This window comes from Neofelis nebulosa, chromosome 10 (assembly GCF_028018385.1).
Source record: "Neofelis nebulosa isolate mNeoNeb1 chromosome 10, mNeoNeb1.pri, whole genome shotgun sequence".
Classification (NCBI taxonomy): domain Eukaryota; kingdom Metazoa; phylum Chordata; class Mammalia; order Carnivora; family Felidae; genus Neofelis; species Neofelis nebulosa.
Window position 1 is genome coordinate 19,717,617 of NC_080791.1, and position 24,270 is coordinate 19,741,886.

Below are 24,270 nucleotides of genomic sequence, written 5' to 3' on the forward strand. Positions count from 1 at the left end.
ACAAATCTGCCCAGCTGAGAGTCATAGACGAAGTTTTGAAACTTGGCCGGTTGATTGATCTCAAAAAGAAGGTTAAATGCTGTCTGAATAGAGACTTTTAGACCTGGAGAATAAGTGGGGCCATGTGAGAGTCCAGGAGTTTTGGCATAAATATAAAGTATTGTTTTATTGTACTTTTGAGTCCCTCGTTTTGTGAGGGCAAGCGTCCTGCCTCCCAGGACACAGGAAATGACTGACTGAGTTTCTAAGAGAATGAGGACTTGGACCCTGACCTGGACTGGTTTGGGGGTTGACAGAAAAGCTCATTTTTCTAGGATAGGAGAGACATTGGCAATGGCACGGGCCCTGACAGGTGCTCTCTAGAGACCTGGCATCCTTGGTGTGAGCCCTACTGGCTTCAGAGTGGTTGTTCCTGCCTTGCTGGACAAGATCTCTTGGTTCGGGGGCCACTGTCCCCTACAGGCCAACAGTCGTGACCTCAAGAATGACTCACTTGGACTCCAAAACCAGCCTGCCGTGCTCAAGGGGCCTGCGGCTTACAGGCCCCAGAGCGACCAGAGCAGTGTTTCGCCAACAGCAGCAAGTGGTTCATAGGCTATGGTGTGAACTCAAGAGAGACCAGAGCCGGTTGACATTTTACACGGGGGCTGAGTCTTTGGCTTGGGGAGCTTGAAACCTGAGAGTTGCACATTCTAATCTGGCCAAATATGGAGCCTCTGAATCACAGTGTCCCGGTGTCTTCCTTTGAGAAGGTGGCTGGAAGAAGTTCATGGTTTTCAGCTTAGAAAACCACTGCTGTTCTTGACCTTGGTGGAGGGTCACCTTGTGAAAGGTCAGACAGGCCAGCGAGTACGAGAACAGTTTCCACAGGGACCCGGCACAGGGGATGGGGAGGATCTGGTTGCAGCGGATCATAAGAAAATTGCCCGATTCTAAGGCCGGTACCTGATTTAAGAGGCCACTTTCTCCCGAGGGATTATGGATTGATGTCTCCGAAAACAATTGTTTACGTTCTTTGTTTATTTTTAATTCTTTTTTTTTTTTAAGTTTATTTATTTATTTTGAGAGAGAGGGAAGGAGAACAAGCAGGGGAGGAGCAGAGAGGGGGAGAGAGAATCTCAAGCAGGCTCCACGCTGAGTGCAGAGCCCGACATGGGGCTCAATCTCACAACCTTGAGATCACGACCTGAGCCGATATCAAGAGTCGGGCCGCTTAACCAACGGAGCCACCCAGGTGCCCCTGTCTGTTTTTACATAGAGAACTTTATTGCAGGGTTTCTTTAGGGCTACCCTTTCTAGAGATGGCAGCAGGTAGAAATAATCAGGCCTCTTATGTTGTCTTTATTTGGAGGGTTAGAAGGAAGGGGGGGGAAAGTCACCCAGATGAAAAATCTATGGCAAAAGAAGAGTTTGCGTGAGGGCTCGAAACCTAGTTGCTGAACTAGTGGGAGGGAACAGGTACTAACCCGGCCAAGATGATCTGTTTTGGCCAGGTCCCAGCCCCCTGGCCCTGCGGGGAGAGCAACTGTTCCCATGGACACAGACTGCCCAGCTAGCCGCCCACCAAATTCGTGAATCTCAAAGGGGAGTGGCTTTGAGGTTGCAGCTGGCACAGCCTAAAATTCTCCTCACCACCGACCAGCCAAAAGCCCACAGTCCACTGTGGTGGGGAGGCGGGGGGGCAGTGACCTCCCTTCCCTTTATAGGCCACGGTGATCCCTCGTGGAAAATGTAGAAGCAAGGCCTGCTTTCCAGTCCTAATGAAGATAGGCTGTTTTCCAAAGATCTAACATCCGGAATGTGCTGGTGGCCCATGGCCTTCTTCACCAATGACCTTGAACCTCACCAACCCAGTGGGGCATCCCCTTTCCCCAGCTACCTCATGTGGTTAGTTGACGGGGGAGGTTGAGCGGCCCTGTGGGCGGGTGAGGTGAGAAAGAAAGCAACTGCCATGGGCTTCCTTCTGACCTTCCCATCCTTACCACTCAGTGTCACAGGACGTTGTACGCCCCTTGCTCAGCCCCGGTCCTAAGAGGCTGGTATCCCTCTTTTGTGAGGGAAGCAGTCAACGAGCTGCAATCCTGTGATCCCGGGGATGGCATTCAACTCCACAAAGTCAAGCCGAGGCCCGAGGGCACACATTTGGCCCGACCGGGTCTGCATATCAGGCCACCGAATGTCCTGATGGCCATTCCTGAGTAGGCCAAATATTCATCGTGAAGGAAGAAGATGAAAACGTTCCTCATTATTTGTCAAAGCTCTAGTTATCAATGCCACCCCCCCACCCCCCAGATTCAGATCTAGGGCTAGGGGACTTTAGGAAGTGTGGGCTGTTTGGAAGGGGGCTTTTTGCTCCCCTTCCGAGCAAAGTTGGAAAAAATAGGTCTGAGAACCCTCTCCTCGGCTGCACCCTTCTGGTCACTTCTGTAGTCTGAGCACACAAAGGCATTCAAAGGTCTTGTTTGCACATCTGGCCGCCTGTGGGAAAGTTCCCCCCATAAGGGTCCGGACAAGTGGCTTTGCTGCCAACAACTTGGGTCGTTAAGATAGAGTGTACGTTGTGCATTTCACTCCGGTACCCTGGATACAAGATTCCCTTGGGAATTACTGGTCCTCTTGGGTGGGGAGGGGCTGTTTTGGGGACAGCCTTCAGAAGGCTCGTTGCTCTCCTGATGCTGGAATTTAAAGGAGTGGAGTTCTTTCAGCAGCACTCTGTGGATGGGATGGTTCTAGAAGCCCTTGGCCGGAGGGAGTACCGAGAAGTCACACATGTACACAAATCTAACTTAACAGCTTGGTTCATGTACCGAAAAAGGGGCTAAATGATGGAGCATTTCAGCTGCACATACCTGTCGATTGTCTTAAGTATGCCAAGCAGGAGTTTGCACCATTCCAGGTAAAAGAATATGGGTTGCCTCTCCCTTTAAAGCTGTCTCCCTGTAGCAGGGCTGACGGGTGATATCCTTCCGTCACGATTTCGGTCCCCAATCCCTTCAGCCTTGTCATTAGTACAGAGTGAAATAACAAACAAGGACACTGGTGGAAAGTTTCCAGGTGACCTTCCTCAGGTAGAAGAGCCCTTTGTGATGGTACCCTTCCTATTGTTTTGGTATTACAACGTCCTTGAGGGGCCTGGGTGGCTTAGTTGGTTAAGCGTCCGACTTTGGCTCAGGTCATGATCTCGCGGTTCACGAGTTCAAGCCCCACGTCAGGCTCTGTGCGGACAGCTCGGAGCCTGGAGCCTGTGTCTCCTTCTGTCTCTGCCCCTCCCCAACTTGCGCTCTCTCTCTCTCTCTCTCTCTTTCCCCAAAATAAAAATTGAAAGTTAAAAGACAAGTCCCTTCTTTTATGAACTAATGGTGATAGTTGGAGCTGGGGATTTTAGAATAAGATCTTAATGGAGAAAATTAAAAGTTAATTCCATAATAATCACCTCCATCCCACTGGCCCCTGCTCTCCGTGCAAATATCTGGGACCAACTGATCTACCCACATTCTTGTAAGCCAGCAGGCAGATGAGACTTTTCTGCTCCTAACCTAAGACTCTCCTTTGTAGGCTTTTTTTTAAAATTGTTTATTTATTTTTGAGAGAGAGAGAGAGACAGAGCGTGAGCAGGGGAGGGGCAGAGAGAGACACACACAGAATCCTAAGCAGGCTCCAGGCTCTGAGCTGTCAGCACAGAGCCTGACGCGGGGCTTGAACTCACAAATCGTGAGATCATGACCTGAGCTGAAGTCAGACGCTTCACCGACTGAGCCACCCAGGTGTCCCATGTAGGCTTTTCTAAGACTTGCTTGCCCCTGATGCGGAGTAGAGGCTTTTGCTAGCCCGTGCCTTCTCTGCTTGATGTCCTCTCTTCCTTCTCTCTGAAGCCATCCCTTGCAAGAGAGCTAATTTGCATCTTCCTCCTCGGGGCTGTCTAAGCACCTTGTCCGTACCTTGTTATAACCTTACCATGATAAAAGATCATTATTTGAATGAACTTCTTTCTCACCAAGCTGTGTGGTCCCTGCTAGTTTATCTTTTTATTTTTGTTTTTATTTTATTTTTTTTAGTTTTTATAATGTCTAAGCACAATGCTTGATCGATATATATTTTGTTGAGTGAAGAAACACCCTGAATCTCAGGCTGCAGTTAAAGCTTATGGTCCCCTTTGTCTCCCTCAGTGGAAACAAACAGCTAAAGTCCTACGTAATAATCCTTACGATGTAGAACTACCATAATGGATTCCCTCTTTGGCCATCTCTTCTCCCGGCTTAAAATAATACTAGTCGAGAAGCACTGGGCCAGGAATCTGGAAACCTGGGCTCTAGATCTGTCTCTGGATCCTTTGGAGACTCCATCTTCTCTATAAAGGAAAAAGATCCGGAGAAATTATCTCCAAGGTTCTCACCTTCCTCCTCCTACAAAGGAGAGAGGGCCTCAGATGTGAGACACAGGACTCTTCTCTGGGCTGTTTCCCTGAATCATTTCACAGTTCATTTTACTCTGATTTTTGGTAACCTATATGTTCATTCTTCCAACAAATTTTGTTGTCCATTTTATTGTCAAATTTATTCACTTGTATCTCTCAGAAGGCTTACACCAATTTTAGAATCAGAACATCTCCAAGTTTGGTGTTTGTTTGAGTCCTGGTTGTATGTTCCAGGAGCCATGGGACGTGGGACAAGGCCCCACTCTGGACCTGAATGAGCAGAATGTGAATAATCCCTCTGTCGTAGTTGTTGGGTATGAAAGGAGAACGGGTGTGTGATGCATCCAGCTTGGTGTCTGGGGTGTAAGTGTTCAACACGTCACCTTCCTTAATTCAGGGAGCATTCTCATGTCTCCCCCAAGAACCAGCCAACTTAACCGTGAGAAACTCATTCACACTTGAAATTTCACCCGCCTGTTGCCATCCCCACCTTTTATGTCGACCTTGTAAAAAGTAGCCTCATTGTAGGAGGGATTTCCGGAGTGAAGGATTTGGGGAAGACCTGCGATTTCATCACTTGCGGGTCGGCCCCAGTGGAAGCCACCAAGTGTATTGCCTGATAAGTGAGCGTGAACTTCAGTAAATCAGAAGGGGAACATGTGTGGGTGTTGGAAAAATTAGAGATTCAATGCACATGTGTCCTGCTACTTTGATCCCCTTGTTAAAGACCGGGAAAATATCCCCGGCAGCTGATGGTTAACTCTTTCCAGGTGTGGGCCTGTGATCAGCAGAAACGTTTCAGATCATCAGGACCTGATACCTTCGGTGGCCTTGTCTAAGGGTGTTGTAAAGTCCCCACCCAGTTCATTCTCCTAGAGACCGGGAAGAGATTATCAGCATCTCAGAAGCTAGGGCTCTAAGCCATTTTTTGTTTGGGTTCATTCATTCGTTCGTTCATTCGTTCTTTCCCCTGGGATTGAAAGTGTATTCTCAGTCATGGATTTACGATGATGTGATAATTGAATGGCTTGGCCTGGCCTTCCAGCTCCCCACCACGAAGGGAGATGAGCCCAACGGAAGTCAAGTTAGAAGACCCAAATAGATGTGCTTTAGAGAAGGCTCAGGACCGTGAGGCAGAGCAAGTTTGGGAGTGTCCTGGTAGTTGTGGAGAGGAGGCCGCCATTATTGCCCATGCTGCCCACCGCCTCCCTAGAGTTTTTGTGTTCTTGTTCCACAGGGAAAGGAAGCCCAGGCGTAGGCTTTGGGAGGTGGGGAGGGGAGGTGGTGGAGAGGTCACGGGAATAGCTAAGCATATCTTGAGTCTTCTGGAACAATCCTAATTTTCAAATCACACCTTTCGTTGACAGGCCTTTGACTCTTGTCTCAGACAATAAGGTCACCGGCAAAATCCTGGGGTCAGGAATTGTGGGAGCCCTGTCGCTTGAGGACTGTCGGAGGCAAGATTCATGGGGAAAAAAGTGTGAGCACTCCTGACTTTGTGCCTCTGGATCCAGGCAGGATCCCCTCAGCCAATTTCCCCCAAAGGGAGCCCCATCCTTCCTCTTCAAAATCTCTGGCAAGGAAGCTTCTCAGCCTTGCTGTCCCACGCTCCCAAACTCTCTTCAGCAGAGGTCTTTTTTTTTTTTTCTTGGTGGGGGGCACCCCATCTTCTGTCTAAACCCTGGGATTCTTAATCTTTTTAGTGTTCCAGGACTTGGGGGGGGAAAAGAGGAGAGGCAACAGGATTCCAAGCAAAAATCCAACTCCTTTCTTTTTCCTCACCTGAGTCTTCAGCTAGGGGGGTTCTATTGCAAGTCATCGATGACAAGATGGCCTCCGGAGTCACAGGCAGCCAGGAGCTGAGCTCAGGCCAGGACGTGCAATTGCTGAGCAGGTCTGAATGGCAGGCGGGGAAGGCTGAGCACTGGCAACCAACCGTCAAGTGCCTTTTGAGGACACGGGAATGCCTACATGTGTGATTCTCTTGAGCTTGCTCTGGGGCACTTCAGTCTGGCCTCGGCCTCATTACTACATCACTCTGTGTACTGAGCATAGATGCACGTGGGAAAAGGACCGAGGTTTCCTGCCTGACAGCACTGGTTTCCTGTGTTTGCGTTTGGGGAAATACCTTCCTTTCCTGGGGCCTTTCTTCTCCCACCTCTAAAATAGGGATACTAATTCTGTCTCTGATGTCCGCACATAGCCCTCGCGAGGACACTGTGAGAACAAGGGGGTAAGAGCAAAGAATCCCAAGGCTAAGAAGGCACGCTGAGTTCATCTTGTCCATTCCCTACCTTCGGCCAAGTTCTCTGCACAATACCCAGGCCAGACAAAAGAATGTGCCAGGGCATAAAGACCACCTAGGAGGAAGAACCCACAGCTTCCCCTTGGCTTGAACCCAAGCTGGAAGTTGTCATGCCAGCTTTTTTTTTTTTTTTTTTTTTTTTTTTTTTTTTTTTTTTTTTCTGCATTGCTGTTCATCATCAAGTAATTCGGGCCATTTGCAAAAGAAAAAAAAGAAAAAAACCTTCTCTCAAAATGAGGGAGTGATTTGCAGCATCTGTTACTTCCTTTTTAATTGAATCTGTTCTTCTCAGATACCAGGAGCAAGTGCCAAAGTCAGCAGTAGAATTCAGCTGTGTACATTTGGAAGGCTCTGGAAGATAAATTTATGTGCGCTGTATGGATGCAGCTTGTACAGAAACCAGATGGCCAAGTTGTCCTCAAGGTCCTGTTGAGGATGGTGGCTGATCTCAAGCTCTAGGGTGAGGAAGTAGGAGGTTGGTGGACTTTCCTGAGGGGCCGCCTTGGCAGATACGTGCCCACGGTGGACCTGGAAGCATCCTCCAGAGAAGGGGGGGTGGTGGTCACATGAGATGGGCTTTCTCAGCAGGCTGAATGGACCCAGAGGCTCCCACGCCTCCTTCCATCCTGTCCCCGAGTGATGGTTTGTCACTGCCGGGATCCACTTGGCCCAAGTCTCTTGCATTCTCTAGCCTTGTTGAGTATCAGGAAGGCTACCAAGGGAGGCTACAGAATTTCCAGAAGGTGCCAGAAAGTACCTTGTCTAAATCTAAGTGCTGGGATGCAAAGGGAGGGGGCTATGTGCTTTGCACATCCCTTCCTGCCTATGGTGTTAAAAAATAAACACACACACACGCACAAGAAGCCCATGAACTATGTAAAGTATCAATAGCCTCAAGCACAGCTTCTGAAAAGCAGTTGTTTCCAGGAGAAATGGGGATGTTGCTTCAGGATGAATGAGCAGCGGTGAGCCGCAGAAAGTTGGATGTTCGTCTTCCTGCTCTAAAATGCCAACTTTCTGAGCCTTCATAACCAGAAGCCAGAGGTGACGATGTGCCAACCTCTCAGCCTTCCTTTGTCCTTCTTAGGCGGTGGGACCAAGACAGTAGCTTGGTGTTGGGGTTCCTCACTTCAGGCAGGAAAGTTAAGGCTCAGAATGGGGCTGGGGTTTTCCTCGGGGTGCACAGAAGGTAAATCTTAAAGCGGCACCCCATGAGGAAGGGAGGCCATGGTCTGCGAAGTAAAAGGGCTTGTGCTGGCCTGACATCGTAGGATCGAACACATGTGCACAAACACACAGATCTTATCCTCCTGAGGAAGGGATAGGACAATGGTAGGCAGTGGTAAAGATCTGTAGATGTGAAAGCCTTTGGAAAGGAATGTCCTGTGGAAATGGAAGGGATCTCTGAGCTTTAGCCTCTGGGGAGTGAAGGTTATGATCCAGGGAGATATCCTTCTTGTTAGCAAATGTAACTATAGTTGACCCTTGAACAATGCAGCTTTGAACTGGGTGGGTCCCCTTATACACAGATTGTTTACAGTACAGCATTATAACTGTATCTTATGAATGTTTTCTTTAGCTTTATTGTAAGACTGCAGAATGGAGGGGGCACCTGGGTGGCTCAGTTGGTTGAGGCTGTGACTTCGGCTCAGGTCATGATCTAACAGTTCGTGAGTTCGAGCCCCGCATCAGGCTCTGTGCTGACAGCTCAGAGCCTGGAGCCTGCCTCAGATTCTGTGTCCCCCTCTCTCTCTGCCCTTCCCTGCTCACTCTCTGTCTCTGTCTCTGTCTCTCTCTCTGTATCTCTCTTTCTCAAAAATCAATAAACATTAAAAAAAAATTTTTAATGCAGAAAGGAACACATATAACATACAAAATATGGGTTAATCATAATGCATAGACACAATATGTGTCTGTTATTAGTAAGACTTCCAGTCCACAGTAGGTTATTAGTAGTTAAGCTTGTGGATAGTCAAAAGTTACATGTGAGATTTCTGTGCAGGGGTCAGTGCCCCTAACCCTTGCATTGTTCAAGAATCCACTGAATAGACCCCTTTCATTGTTCTGAGAGTCATGCCCAAGTTCTTGGTAAGAGTTTTTCAAGAATCCTAGTACTTTCGTTTGGGAACTATAGAGATTATTTATTCCAGCCTCTTCTAAATCTGGCTACATGTCAGAATCATCTGGGGAGCTTTAAAATAAGTAGATTTTTCCAGTACACCTCTGAAGCTTCTGACTGAGTGGGTTCCGTTGAACCTGGGAACTTGGAATCTGTATTTTTACTGAGTTGCACCGGACCTGTGTGGCCAGCGTGGTGACCTGATCTAAATCTAGTTTTGCATTAGATGCCCGTATCCCATGTCAGAAACCACATCTGGCTAACCTAGAAGATTTTAGGTAACTCATGTATCTGACCTGGAAGTTGGATAGCCAGGCTCTGACAACAGGAACCAAGGATCGTGGCCACCACCCCTGCATTTTGGGTCACTCTTTTAAGGTTCCAAGGCCTTGATGGGAGCAGTTGAGTGGCTAAGTCTGGGTCATACACCTGGGTATTTTCTGGCGGGAAGCTGAAGGAGAGAACACCTGCCCCATTGGCTTCCCTCCTGGGGCTCCCCTCTCACTTATATGGGATGCTCCCTAAGACTGGTGGTCAAATACTGGACAGCTAAAATACCAGTTGGTCACTGGATTTCCTCTCCAGGATCACCAGGGGTTCACCAAGATTGTGCTTGAACTTCTCCATCATTGTGGAGCTGTCCACCCCACAAGGCAACCCATTCTTTCGTTGACACGTTTGATGATTAGGAAGTTCTTCGCAAATCTGCCTCCCTGAAGTTGCAACCCAGTGGGCTTCAGGTTCAAGTCTTTTCCAAGATCCCAGCTAAACATATTTACGCAACCTTTAAGAAAATCTGAGCTTCCTTTCCTACCTTGGCTTTACTATGTGAAGCGATAGAGAGGCAGACCTCTTCCTCCAGGCACCTGGTCCAGAGACCGGGCGATAAAATGGAGAAAACATAGGATCGAACTCCTGATTGAATTGCTGATTCCTGGCTGGGCTGTGGCTTTGTTGTGTGCCTTTGAACAAATTACTTGTGATGCTCTGTTTCCTCATCAGTAAAACCAGAGATCTTTTTCTTTCTTAAACTTTATTATTCCCCAGACTTTCTTAAATATATATATATATATATATATATATATATATATATATATATATATGTTTATTTATTTTGAAAGAGAGACAGTGCACAAGTAGGGGAGGGGCAGAGGGAGAGGGAGAGAGAGAGAGAATCCCAAGCAGGCTCCGCACTGTCAGTGCAGAGCACAACGCGGGTCTCAAACTCATGAACCACGAGATCATGACCTGAGCCAAGATCAAGAGTTGGACGCTTGACCAGCCGAGCCACCCAGGCACCCCTAACACTGGAGATCTTAATGGCCGGTAGGGGTTAAGCTTAAACCCTTCATAAGTGTGCTTCCTACCTCTAGCCTTGGGTCACAAGTGAGGCTGTGGCAGCTGCCGGAGTCCAGCATGGAAATTGCCAGCTGGTGATGGGACGGCAGGGTAGGATAGTAGCCAAGAGCAGAGGTAGCAGGCAAACCTGAGTTCGAGCGCAGATCCCACACGCTGCGGGCATAACCTCGTACAGATGACTTACCTTCTCCTTTGCTCATCTGGAAAGTGGGTATGGAGAATAATAGCAGCTCTATGACAGAATTCTGACGATTGAAAGTGGTGCTTGGGAGATCAGTTAACATTCAAGAAATGGTATTTCTCATCGCTGACTGGCAGTTGGGGGTGCGATTTTTTTTTTTTTTTTTTTTTTTTTTCATCTGGAAAGACTGGGACCGATCTTTCTTTCTGGGACCGATCGGAGCGCTCCTGTCAGTGTCTGTTAAGAATGAAGCGGGCACATGGGCTGCTTTATTAAGCTCCGCAGCGATCCCCCAGACAGCTTGCGGTTCAGTAGACCCCCCGTGACTGGTGTCGTATCAGCTGAACTATTATCTTTAGGGCCGTTTACCCCATCGGCTCCCTAGAGGACACCGCGGACCTTGCTGGCGAAACCCTGCTCAGAAAGCCCGTCAAGGCAACGGCTGTCCCTCCTCGTCCCCACCCCCTTCGAAGCGCACACATGGACACACCCCCCTTTTTTTCTCTCTCTCCCCAAACAGGGAATAATTAAACAACCCAAATCCAAACATCCAGCAGAAGTTTATGCTGGAGTCTCAGAACACAACATATGGCTTCCTAGCCATTGCCAGGTTCTGCAAACCACAAAGAGAGGGTGGCTCCCCACCCCCCAGCCGCGGGACCATCTGCGACAGAGACGGCGCCCCTCCCTCGAAGACTAGGGGTCATGGAGTTCACCCCCTTGAACTGTAGTCAAAACTCCACTTTCCTCTCTTTTGAAAACGTTCCAAGGGTGGGGGAGATGGCAAAGGCTTCTTTCCCTGTTCTCCACGCCGGTACTCCCTCACCTCTCCGCATGGGGGTTAGCGGCGTGGGGACCGTGCAGAGGGGACCCGGAGGTGGAGTCTCCTGTTGCTGTCACAGTGGCCCTCTGTGACGCAGAAATGCCGTGTGGTGGTGGGGTCCTGGCCATTACAGCCTCCTCTCCTTCCCTCCCTCTACTGCCTCATTTTCCCATAGCACAGCTGAGGCTCCCGCGTCCCAAACTGTGCAATCTTCGCCAGCAGCTCAGGATCAGGGCTCTTCTTGGGACCAGCCCCATCTCCTGGAGTTCCCCTATGGCCTGCCTCCATAAGGCAGACAACCCTGTCCGCCGGGTCCCAGAATGATCTGCAAATAACAGCCAGACCCCCTGGAGTCTTCGCATAAGACGGGGGAGGCCCAGAGAACTTGTCTCTTCCGCTTCCTTGGAAGGCCTACCTTCCGGATCCTCATTGTCTGGCCCTGGAGCTGCCATACCCGAGGCTGGCTGACAGTGGGACTGTCGGGTCCCCCCGCCCCCCTTCAGCCCTAGAGAAGTGATTGGACGCTGTAGCCCAACGAGATAATCCCATTAGAATCTAGCAGGGGACGAGATATCTTGGCAGCGGCGGAGATGGGGTGGGGACGGGGTGGCCTCACCCCCACCCAGGCCATCTGGACCCTGTGGCCTCCACCATGTGCATTGGGCATGGCTGTGGCTCCAGATCAGTAGAGGGAGAAACCCTACAAATAGCAAAGACGCTTCTATAAGTGTCGGTCGCCCTCGGAGGGGGCTGGGGGCATGGCGGTTAAAATTAGCGTTTCTAGTACTCTTGTGTTCACAAAGTGGGAAACGGGCCCTTGGAGATTGTGTTATTTTCCACTGCCACACCCCGTGCTGTCACCACAGGTGCCTTCTGGCTGACCCCAAGATGCTCGTGGTTCTCGGGAGCTGCCGTGACTGTTGGTGGCACTTCTGTAACTCAGAGAAGTCACAGGGGGCCTGGTCAACCACCAGCAAATGATTTCCTGTTCCCTTCCCCTCCTACCCGCGACAGCCCGGCCCCTCCCTGTGAGCTGTGCGGTGAGAATGAATACAGCTGCAAGCGGGTTTCTCACCTGGGTCTCAGACCTCTCCGAGACAGTAGACGCATACGTACCTGCCTAGTCAGGGCTTTAAAATGCAGCGCAAGGGGCTCCTGGGCGCTTCCCTCGGTTAAGTGTCTGACGTTGGCTCAGGTTACGATCTTGCAGTGCGTGGGTTCGAGTCCCGCGTCGGGCTCTCGGTGCAGAGCCCGCTTCAGATCCTCTCTCTCCCTCCCTCTCTCTGCCCCTCCCCTGCTCACGTGCTCGCTCTCTCTCTCTCTCTTAAAAATCAATAAGACGTTAAAAAAATAAACACAAAGCTCACAGCCTCTTAAAAATAAATAAAAAACAGAATCTAGTCAGGCGGACCGGCTTTCCTTGTTTCAAAACAACCTAACAAGGCCCAAGAGCCTCAGATTGTGGGCGGATCACTGACCCCTTTGTACCTGGTGTCACCATTCAGTGCTGGGCGGGCTTGTGGAAGGAGAGAGGCTCTGGGGTCCCAGGGACTTGACTCCCAGCTCTGCCACCTACAGCCCTGTGACCTTGGGCACGAGATTGAACCCTCCTGACCTGTGAAATGGGATAGTTGAGCTGCCGCAGGGGACTGTGTGAGGCTTGAGTATGATCTTTGTAAAAGCAAATAGCAAAACGCTCCTCAGACCCTTGATAATAGTCCTTTTTATTTTTAAAAAAATTTTTTTTAATGTATATTTATTTTTGAGACAGAGAGAGAGCATGAACGGGGGAGGGTCAGAGAGAGGGAGACACAGAATCGGAAACAGGCTCCGGGCTCTGAGCTGTCAGCCCAGAGCCCGACGCGGGGCTCGAACTCACGGACCGTGAGATCGTGACCTGAGCCGAAGTCGGACGCTCAACGGACTGAGCCACCCGGGCGCCCCGATAATAGTCCTTTTTAATTCATAGTGTGGGATACAGAAAATCTTTTCCGTTAGAGTGGATAAAGCAATCACAGAGGGGCAGAGATCAAAAGCTCACTCACGGTGGTTGTGCCTTTTGTGGAGGGAAGGATAAGGTTGTGTGTCAGGGTTTGTGTCAGGTCGGACTGCCTTATGACCCTGCTCCTCCGACACAAACCCTCTGAGGGACTTGTGCGATAGAAATTAAGGATGACACCGTTGAGCACGTAGCACGTGCCAGCCACCGTTCTAAGAATCGCGCACGTAACGACGATCTTAATTCTCATCAGAACCCAAGATGGCGGGTGTTCTTGTAATTGCCCATTTTACAGATGCCTTGACTAGCGCACTGAGGTTGAAAGTAACTGCCCGAGACCACACAGCTAATCATGGGGAGGGACAGAAAGTCAGTCCTCTCTCTGAGCTTCGTTGTCCTCTTCAGGGGCTTGGTTTAGATGCGCACTAGTGTCCACGATCCTGTGTCTGTGCTAAATTGACCCGGGAAACTTTCTGGAGTATGTGGGAATCTGAGAGTCACTTTAGTGACGTTAGTGGCAGAAAAGAAACCACTGAGGAAGCTTTCAAGGACCTGAAAGTCTTTTTTTTTTTTTTTTTAATGTTTATTTTTGAGAGAGACACAGAGACACAGGGGAGGGGCAGAGAGAGAGAGAGACCCAGAATCCGAAGCAAGCTCCAGGCTCTGAGCTATCAGCACAGATCCCGACACGGGGCTCAAACCCACAGACCGTGATGTGAGATCATCACCTGAGCCCAAGTCGGACACTTCACCGACGGAGCCACCCAGGTGCCCCTCACGTGAAAGTCTTGAAAAGGATTATATTCCTTCTCCCTCCACCTCCTCCAAGTAAGTCTCTGAGATCAAAAGACTTGTGTCATGCATTAGCTCATCAGAACCCAGCACCTATCCCATCGTATGAGCCAGGGAGCCTGTAAGCAAAGGCAGTGACAGCGTTAGCAGCTGGAGAGATCATTCTAGCTGTTTCTCTTCTTGCAAAACCTAAAGCATTAAGAACGGAGTCTTGAAGAAGAATTAAACTTCTGGGGCGCCTGGGTGACTCCGTCGGTGGAGCGTCCGACTTTGGCTCAGGTCATGATCTTGTGGTTCGTGATTCTGAGCCCCACGTCGGGCTCTGTGCTGACACCTCGGAGCCTGGAGCCTGCTTCGGATTCCGTGTCTCGCTCTCTCTCTGCCCCTCCCCCGCTCATGCTTTGTCTCTCAACAATAACTAAACATGAAAAAAAATTTTTTTTTTAATCTTTGTTTATTTTGAGAGAGAGACGCTTGCGGCAGACCCGGGGCGGCCGGGAGTCAGTTCTGAGTGTCCCTACCCCATTGGCTGCTTCTGCCCTGACCCCTGTGCAGGTTCCTGTCCGCTCGCTGTGAGAGTTGGAGGCCCCCCCGGCCGAGACACGCACCTCTTCTCTTCTGTCTCATCCAGACTCCTGGCTTCGAATACCAGCCATGGGCTGACAGCCCCTCCATTCCGTCCCCAGCCCAGGCCCCTCTCGTGTTTTCCAGCCTCTGTGCTCAGCATCTCCTTAGGGTGCAAATAGGCACCTCGGTCACCGAGATCCTTCTAAAGCATAGGAGAGATTGTACTACTCCACCACCCCCAAATGCCCCCCATGTTTTCTCCATCACGGTCAAGGTAAAAATCTGAAGGCTGCAAGTCCTTACCGGGGGTGTTCCCTTGCTACCTGTCAATCTTCTCTCCGTCACCTTCCTTGCTCATTCAACGGAAGCCTCAGGCCCTACTGCTTGTTGCTGGAGTGCATTCAGTGTGCCACTGGCGGGAGCATTTTGTGCCCGCTGATCTCTGCCAGGAAGGCTCTTCCCGCAGATGGCCGCATGCTTCGCTCCCTCCCGGATTCACCGGTGGTGATCTTTGACCACCCTGCGTAGGACAGGGAGTCCCTCCCACCGTTCCCTCCTTACTCCTGTCCAAAATACTTGCTGGAAGGCACGGGCGTATATCTACGTATTTCTTGTCCGCCCTCTGTCCAACAACACAGGCTGCACGAGGGCGAAGATTTGTGTATGTTTTGTTCCCCGCTGCATCCCGAAGGGCCAGAACAGCGCCCGGCACAAGGTAGGGGTTCGATCGATGCTTGTTAAAGAGAGTAAATGGCGATGGCCGCGTTTCTACAACATCCCAGCGACCAGCCAGGCTCTTTATGGAATTCTGGTCACACAGAGTAGGCGAGCCTTCCACACAACACTGTTGGGGTAAGAGTTGGGGTAACGCAGTGGCCGGGAGGGCTCCCAGGCCTTTTTGGCCATAAAGTCTTTTTCCACGTGGGGGGAGTTAGCACGCCAAGATCTCAGCGATGTCGCCAGTCTTGGCTAAAGATACTTGTCAGGGTGAACTTGCCTGAGAATTCAGTGGTTCTCATGATGATGTGCCTGAAAGGATCCTTGTTGGAACGCCATCCCTTCAAAAGGCCTTAATCCAGACTGCCTGTTCTGCAGACATTCTCAGATGCATTATTTAAAGTTATTTCCAGTGGTGCGTGGGTGGGAGGTGGGAGCTACATTTGTTACTTAGTGGTTTTGAAAAGCCTTCCAGGATCTCTTTCACTTTTAACCCTTCTTTTCGAAGTCACCTAACATAACCTCTTCGAGGTTGCAGCACCCCTCCCCTCCCACGTCGGTTAGTGCACTCCACCTGCACTGGGGTCCCGCGGTGGGTGAGATCCAGCGGCAAGCTATGCGCTTCTTTGGGGCGGTCTCTTAGGGGAGTGAGGCTTCTTTTCCTCGGGGAGGCGAAGCATGAGATTCACAGAGGCTACTTGGTATTGAACGAATCGGTTGCACAAACTTCTGGTTCTTTGGAGAAAAGTTTCGTGTTTGTGGGAGGGTGCGGTAGTCCTGCTCCTTTGGAAGAACAGAAACGTTGCGTTGTATTTGCACGGCTTTTCGTAATGCCCTGCAACCCTTCACATCCGTTATTTCATTTGATGCTCACGGAAGCTTCCTGTAGCGGACAAGTTGTGTCCACGTTTCACAGATGAAAGCCGGAGGCACAAGAGAGGGTAGTGGTTTGCTCATCGCTGGTCCTGGTGGGGGGCCCGGCGGGCTCCAGGTCCCAGGGCTTCTGCTCTCGCTTCCTGGCTATGCAGGACTTTCGCTTCGGCATCGGGCGCTCCCCTCAGTAGGGACAGGTGCCCGCCTGGTTCTCCCTTGTACTCCTGGGTAGCCTCAAACACTTGACGGTTGGCTTCTACTGTGGGTATCCCTCTGGAACTTATAGCTTCTGCAGGTTCTGAGACAGAGGGGCACTGTCTGCGTGCCTCTGTGTATTTAGGGGGCTGTTCTCTTGCCAGGAGAACGTTTGAAGGCAGAAGGAACCATCTACACGTCCGTGGAGAGCTGCACTCCCCGAGTTCACGGATTCCCTAAATTCATTGGACTTCTTCCCTGGACCTCCGTCGTGAAGTGACACCCCTTAGAAATCCTCCACTTGGAACTCAGGCAGCTCTAGAGGGTTCCCTCTTAGCATAGTACCCAGACCTGCTATCTCTCCACAGAATCGCAGCAACACCAACCTTTGTACGGTGCTGTATAATTGTGGTTGTGCTTCAGAAGCATCCGGGGCGGGGGGCGGGGGGGGGGGGAGGCGGTCTTTGAAAATACAGATTCCTGGATGCTTCCTCTGGAGAATGTAACTCAGTAGGTTTGAGAAGGATCCAGAAATCTGTAATTTAAGAGGGGAAAAAAAAAAATCCTTGGCAATCCTGACAATTAATGAGGCTTGGAAACCACTGTTTAGATTACAAAGGCCTTTTGTATATAATATTTCGTTTGTTCCTCACAACACATGAGGAAGCTGTTAACCTCTTTTGCAGATGTGGCTCAAATACGGTAAATAACTTACTGCGAGGCTCTCAGTTAGGGAATGGTGGGGTCCAGCCCACGGCCTTGGTCCCCAAGCTGGAGTCCGACCTTCCTCTGTGCTCGCCCCCTGGAGACTCGTTCTCCCATCTCTCTGTCAGCCTGGGGGTGTTGGTTTCTCCTCATATTCTGACTGCTTACCAGCAGTCTTACTCACCAGATCCAACTCTTCTTCCCCGAGGGCAGCTCTGAGCAGGTTTGGAGAAGAGAGTGAGAGTACAGGCCCTTGAGGCAGCATTTTGGGGCTTCCGACCATATTGGTTATCTGGGCTGTGAGGCAACAATGGTAGACAGGCCAGCCTCACCCTGAGGGAGCCACACCATCAGCAGCTGAGTGGGGTGGGGGCCCCAGACAGGCCTTCATGCCCCCACAGATCCGTCAGCCCAATTCCAAGAAAGAATCCTGAAGTGCATAGGCAGAAACCACTGGCCACTGGCGTGGAGAGTCGGTGGTAAATCTTGCCTCTTTTTCCATGTGCGTTGTGTTTGGAACTAGCTCCTCAGGAAGAAACCTCAGAATCTCAAGTTTCCTTATAATGGGAAGGATGCAGGGTGGCCCTGGGGGTGGGTATGGGAAACTCTGAGTGGATTTTCTGGTTCTTGTGGGTGAGGACATGTCAGCTTGGACAAGTAACCAGAGCGCTGGGCTCTTTGGTTCCGGCCGGGCCTGTACCATTTTGAGCCCCTGCAGCCGAAAGGCTGGGTTGACTTCGCAGGTGCCCTCCTCGCCCCGATCCCCAGTGTGGCTGCTGTTCTTGGGAATTCAGAAGTTGAAACCCAGAGGACCTTGGCCTTAGGAGGAGTCCAGTGACTTCCAGTTACTTTATTCATTTATTTACTTGGAGGCATTATGGCATCCTGGTTAAAAATTAGGGCTCTCGAGGCAGATTTCCTGGACTCAAAATCTGGCTGTGCCACCTAATGGCCTCGTAACTTTTTAATGTCGCCGTGCCTCGGTTTCCTCATCTGTAGGGTCGCGCTGACGCTGGTACCCACTGCCTCGGGTTATAATGGTGAGCATCGCGGGGTACTTAGAATGGAGGCAGGCGCGTGCAAGGGGCTGCTAGGGTCTCTGCTGCGCAGCAAACATCACATTCTGGGGCCACCACTGTGGCACAAAGGACAACCATGGGCGCCGCCTCGTAGGATTGCACAGTTCACTGGGAGGCAGACACAGAAATGGATTATTGCCACGTAAAGTCGCCCAGGCAGGTGGGAAGTGCGGTAACGGGACGTCCGGAGAACCGTGTGCCATGAAGGGGCTGGGGCTAAGCCGGAGCTAGAGGCGATGGCATTTGATTTTAAAGCATGAGCAGGAATCCTCCAGGTAGAAGAAAGGGGCAAGGCATTACAGGTGGAGGCAGAGTGTGAGCAGGGGAGGGACAGAGAGAGTGACAACCAGAATCCCAAGCAGGCTCCAGGCTCCGAGCTGTCAGCACAGAGCCCGACGCGGGGCTCGAACCCACGGACCGCGAGATCGTGACCTGAGCTGTAGTCGGCCGCCCAACCGACTGAGCCACCCAGGCGCCCCTCGAGTGTGCCTTTTAATAAAATCATTCTGGTTGCTATGAGGAGTACAGAGCCGCCGAATGACCTGAGTTTCTCACCCTTGTTAAACGTGGGTGTTGGGCAGCCACCCTTTTGGAGAGCGCCCAATGCCCACTGTGGCCGGCAGGCAAGGCTGTGGAGAGTTTTTCCGGGTGACCTTGAGCAGGACATACTGCCCCTCTCCCTACCTCATCTTTAGATAACGTAGGAGCCGTGTACTATATACTGAGCCCCCCAAAATGTAGCCTACTCAAAAGGAAAGCTGGGGGTCCGTCCATGCATCGCTGGTTTTCTCTCTGTGTCAAAGACATTTGCACTTAACTTTATTATTTAACGAAGGGAGTGTCCTCGTCATTCAAAAAGCAAAGTGACCGAAGAAGTTACGCGTTGCCAGGCTTGCTCCTATGCCCGTCCATCCTTTTGTCCCCAGCCCTGCCACAAGAAACCGCTCTTTCTTTAAGTTTGTGTATTTATTTTGAGAGAGGGAGGGAACAGGGGAAGGAGTGAGCGAGAATTCCAAGCAGGCTCTGTGCTAACAGCGTGGAGCCCAGTGCGGGGCTGGAACCCGCGAGCTGTGGGATCATGACCTGAGCCCAAACCAGGAGTCAGACATGTAACCGACCGCGCCAGCCAGGCGCCCCCACGAGAAACCACCCTTACTCATTTTCTTGGGTACCCTTCTGGCATTTATTTATGCAAATACGAGCTTAGATTCTTCCTGTACCCCCCTTTCTTCTTTAGAATATGTATCTGCTCCAGGGAGAATATGAACGACCTCTTTGAAACACAAAAATTGTACTTGTTAAGGAATTTCGGACTCGTCCGGTCATTCCTTCTAGAATAGAACAAAGGGGAGCGGAGGCTGTGCTGTGACTTTGTCTCCCTGCTACGTAAAATAGGGGCCATATTCTGTCCGCCCTGGCTCCCGTGGGGGAAAGTCATAATTAATTTCACATTCATAAACAGCTTTGAGCTTTCTGGTGGAAGGGATTCTCACACTGGTTCTGTTTTGATTTCTCAGTGAAATATTTCCTCTTGTTCTCCAATCCCAGGATCCTTTTTTTTTTTTTTAATGTTGACTGCAAATTGTTAACAAGTTGTTAGTTTATTTATTTATTTATTAATTTTTTTCCTCCCCTCCAGCTTTTCCTCGCAAAACTTCTGAGTCTCAATTGGCAGCCGTACTCTCTGCTGGGGCCGTGTGTATCTGATTTTAAGCTCCAACCTGCTGGGTCCTCCCGCCTGCCCGCGTCCAGAGTCGAGTGTTTTTCGTGGTATCTGTTGGCAAAGTTCTTTATTTTTCCCACTGCGTGTGCTGAGGTGCACAGAAACTTCCAGAGTCCCAATCACAGGGCAGCAGTGAGCCAGAGCTGGCTGTTAACTGGCTAGAATGGCAAACTCTTCCCGGCCAGAAAGACAGGGCACCTTTGCTTCCTGTAGAGAGAACTTTCCGCGTCCTCTAGGGTTGCGGGAGAGACTCAGGAAGGAAGTTGTCTGTGAAATGGCGGAGGGGCTAGATTAGATGATCTCTGAAGATCTCTTTGGTTCTAAAATCACACTTTAGTGACACCGTCGGGGACTGCCGGTCCCAACGTCAGGAGTTAACCGTTCTGCACAGCATGCCGGCTGGACGGTGTGAGGAGAGGCCCCTGGGATGCGGACCAGGCGAGGAAGGTCGGTGATGCCAATGCCTGGAATCCACAGAGCCTGGTCAATGTTTTGAAAGGGACTTGGGTTTTGTTTTACTGGAAAGCTTCCTGGAGGTCTTTTCTAGGCAGTAGGTTCATGTTGGTGCTTAGGTAGCACATAAAGCCGCTGTCTCCCAGACGTGGACCTGGTTTTGAGGACCTTACTGCTGGATCATGATTTTAAACCTTGCCAAGCGCCAGCTTTGTGAATTCAAGAAATCCTTGTCCTGCATAAGGACCCGGAGGGACGTGGAATAGTCTCTTCTTCACCCTCCTCTCCCAGCGAGGCCCGTTCCCTGTGCCAAGGGCTCCCAGCCCTCACCTCGCAGTCGGGACCCACTCCTGCCTGGTAGTTTTCACTCGTGGCGAACGGGAACTACACAGTTGTCCTGTGTGAATCTGTCCTCGGTTTTCAGGAGGACGCGAGAATCCTTGGGTTCACTGATGGAGTGTTTAGCGATCTGCATCGTTCCTGTGGGCCTCCCTTTGGGAAGACTGACCCTTAAAAGGGCTCTGGCTGCTGCTTGGCAGGTGTTCCCCTCCGTCAATTGGCACGGACGGCTTTCTGCACTTCCTTTTTGCTGGGACCACTCTCTACTGTGCTCCTGTTGGATTCTCTGGGGTTCGTTCAGCGTGAGGAGCAGGAAACCCGTATATGGGGGCGAACGGCGCAATGTGTATATTTCTGGGTCTGAGCTCTTCCGGCCCACAACCCCTTCCGTTCGTTAGATAACTTTCCTTCTCCACTGAACGGCTCCCCCTCGAGACATTAGCCTCTCCAGGGAGATATTTGTGAACCCTAGCCCCGCGCCACGTCTGGCTCATCGTGAATATTCAGTAATTGGTCGTGGGGTTGTTTTTCACTCAACGACATCATCGATTGAGTGCCGATTACGTGCGTGGCACTTTGCTGGAATCCGGTAATGCCAGAATAAGACACGGCCCCTGCCCATAAAGAGTTGATAGTCTAAGAGAAGAGGCATCTGCATACTCCTCCCGTCTATCTCAGTGCCAGAAATCTAGAGGCCGCTTGGTGCCTCCTGAGCTGAGCATTGCAGGATGATAGAGAGCTGGAGGGTCTTCGGGATTTCAGAGTCCCTCCCTCTCGTCTCAGACACGAAGAGACTGATGGGTGAGAGGCTTGCATTCATGGCCACACGGTCAGGCGAAGCAGAGAGAGAATTGTCCACAGTCCTTGTTTTTGGCCCTTTGGGGCACCCCATGTGGCTTGCTTTTGCCCTTTAACTAGAAAGAGCAAATCCTGAAAAGCGGAAGGCGTGCCAGAGCACGCGGGAGCACACTCTCACCGAATGTCTGCTGATGCTCCGTGCCCCAAATCCTGCAAGTGCTCGCAAGCTTTGCACAGTGGTTCTCACACTCGGCCTGCAGAGTGTGAGTCCCACACAGTGAGCTGTTCAAAGGCAGCCAGGGCTCAGCTGCCTGCGAGCACCCACTGGGGACATCTTTCTGGAGAGTCCAGAACTCTCAGGATGAAGGCTCATCAGTTTTGACCTTACGGCTCTGTTCAGCTGAGGTGCTGAATGGTTTTCGGGATAAGGTGTATGAGAGATTCTAGTTCATAAAGCCACAGAGAAGGGCTTTCCGGGGCGCCTGGCTGGCTCAGTCGGTTAAGCCTCTGACTTCGGCTCAGGTCTTGATCTCACGATTCGTGGGTTCGAGCCCCGTGTCGGGCTCTGTGCTGACAGCTCGGAGCCTGGGGCCTGCTTCAGATTCTGTGTCTTCCTCTCTTTCTGCCCCCCACTCGTTCATGCTCTTCTCTCAAAAATAAATAAACACTAAAAAAAAAAAAAAAAGTGGGGCTTTCCATTCTGGTAAAATATGGCCAGGACCTTGTCTGACTCCTATTCAAACTAAATGTAAAAAGACATTTAGGAGGCGATTAGGGAAACATAAATGTGGATTTGACATTCAGTGATATTAGGGAATGATAGTGAATGTCAGGTGTGATAATAGCACAGTGATTGTGTTAAAGACAAAAACAGTCATTAGCGATGCATACTGGTGTCTGGGTTGTTTTTAAAATATTGGCGGGGGGCGGGGGGCAGGGGGTGGCCCCTGGGTGGCTCAGTTGGTTAAGTATCTGACTTAAGCTCGGGTCATGATCTCACGGTTTGTGGGTTTGAACCCCACGTTGGGATCCCTGACCGGGTGGAGCTGGGAGCCTGCTTCCGATTCTGCGTCTCCGTCTCTCTCTCTCTCTCTGCCCCTCCCCTGCTTGTGTGCGCTCTCTCTCTCTCTCTCTCAAAAATAGATGGGCAAACATTTAAAGTAGAACAAAATAAAATAATATTCCAGGGGGGAGAGAAAGCCGGGGAATAGACCAACGGTTTGACAAAACGTTGATCATGGTTAATCGTTGAAGGGGTCGGGGTGGGGTTGTCATACAATACCCTCTGCTTTTGTATGTGTCTGGAAAATTCCAGAATAAACAGTCTTCTTTAAAAATAGGGCCTGCGGGGCGCCTGGGTGGCGCAGTCGGTTAAGCGTCCGACTTCAGCCAGGTCACGATCTCGCGGTCCGTGAGTTCGAGCCCCGCGTCGGGCTCTGGGCCGATGGCTCGGAGCCTGGAGCCTGTTTCCGATTCTGTGTCTCCCTCTCTCTCTCTCTCTGCCCCTCCCCCGTTCATGCTCTGTCTCTCTCTGTCCCAAAAATAAAAAAAATAAAAAAATTTAAAAAACGTTGGAAAAAAAAAATAAATAAAATAAAAATAGGGCCTGGGGGTCTACCCTTGCCCTCCCTACTTTCAGCGAAACCCCTTCCTGACAGAACGGGGGCTGGTGCTGCATGGCTGACCGGATCAGGACGAGGGTACGGAGGCCCCAGAGTAATTGGCCTGAGTTCCTAGTTACTTATCTCAGAGGATACCCGGGAGGACCGGGACGCTTCCTCTTGAGCACATCTGTCTTTGTGATGTCACCGATGCCCAGCTCACCCCTGTCTCTGGAAGCGGCTGCCAGGTGGACACAAGTGCCGTCTCTGGTTCCATTTCTGCCACAGGCTGGCCCCTCAGACTCCCCCAGAGAGGCCCATCCCGAGGCAGATTCTCTCGCTCAGCTGTCACGAAATGCATTACCAACGCTGTGCCACAGAACTTATCTCTTCAGCACGTTGCGATCCATATATCTGATTCCTTCCTCACCCCTCGGTCCCTATCTGACCCTTTCCTCTCCCCCACACCCCCAACCGTGACCCTGTCGCTACTTCCGCCCGCCGATAGTTCTACGGAAGGATCCGCAGTCACGCACAGCCTGTACAACGTAGGGATGTCACTCTTCCTAGTTCATTTCCCTTTGCTCTCCCTCACGTGACTCGTTCATGAAGCTTTTGTACCTGGACCTGCTCTTGACCCGAAGTCTCCATTCTGGGCTTCCTGTGGCCATGCCCTTTAGTATAGATGAAGACTCCTTAGGTTCACGGAGATTTGCTTGCCTGGAGCCCGTGTCCTCCCAGGTATCCCCTCGCCGCTCCCGACAGAAATGCTACATATGGGGTATTGGAGACCCAAATGACTGAGAACCCGTTTCTTGGGTTTCTTCCTCATGTCTGGCCTCCTGAGGACAGATACTTCTAACCCTGAGGATGACCGAGGTGCAGCTATTCGTGGAGGTACAGACAGAGCTTTGACATACTCCTGGGGTGTCCATCCACGTGCATGTGGGGCCCCTCTTGGTACCCAAAGAAGCCAGGGGCAGAGTGTAATGTGGATGGGGGCACACCACAGGTAGAGAGGAATCCGGGGTTGTTGGCTGCTATCTCTTGCACAGAATGCCAAGCAGCTTGAGAAATCTAATCAGGCCGTTATGAAGGGATATTTGTCAAGTAGGAGGGTAAGACCTATTTAATTGACCAGTTTGTTCACTTGATTTGTTACTTTCAAACATTTAGACAGGGGGTATCTGGACCTCCCTTTTTTTGTTTTTTCCTACATCCAACATGG

The 24,270-nt window shown here is 50.8% G+C and overlaps 1 protein-coding gene and 1 long non-coding RNA gene across 6 annotated transcripts in view; one reads left to right on the forward strand and one right to left on the reverse strand.

Annotated features, from left to right (window-relative positions):
- The window catches only part of UBASH3B (ubiquitin associated and SH3 domain containing B), a 145,968-nt gene that overhangs the window by 42,746 nt on the left and 78,952 nt on the right, over positions 1-24,270 (forward strand). The window lies entirely within an intron of this gene.
- LOC131486967 (uncharacterized) lies at positions 12,939-18,447 on the reverse strand. The gene is made up of 2 exons (XR_009249546.1): positions 17,060-18,447; positions 12,939-16,879 (listed from the first exon to the last, which is right to left on the reverse strand). It is a non-coding gene; the product is annotated as an uncharacterized LOC131486967 (long non-coding RNA).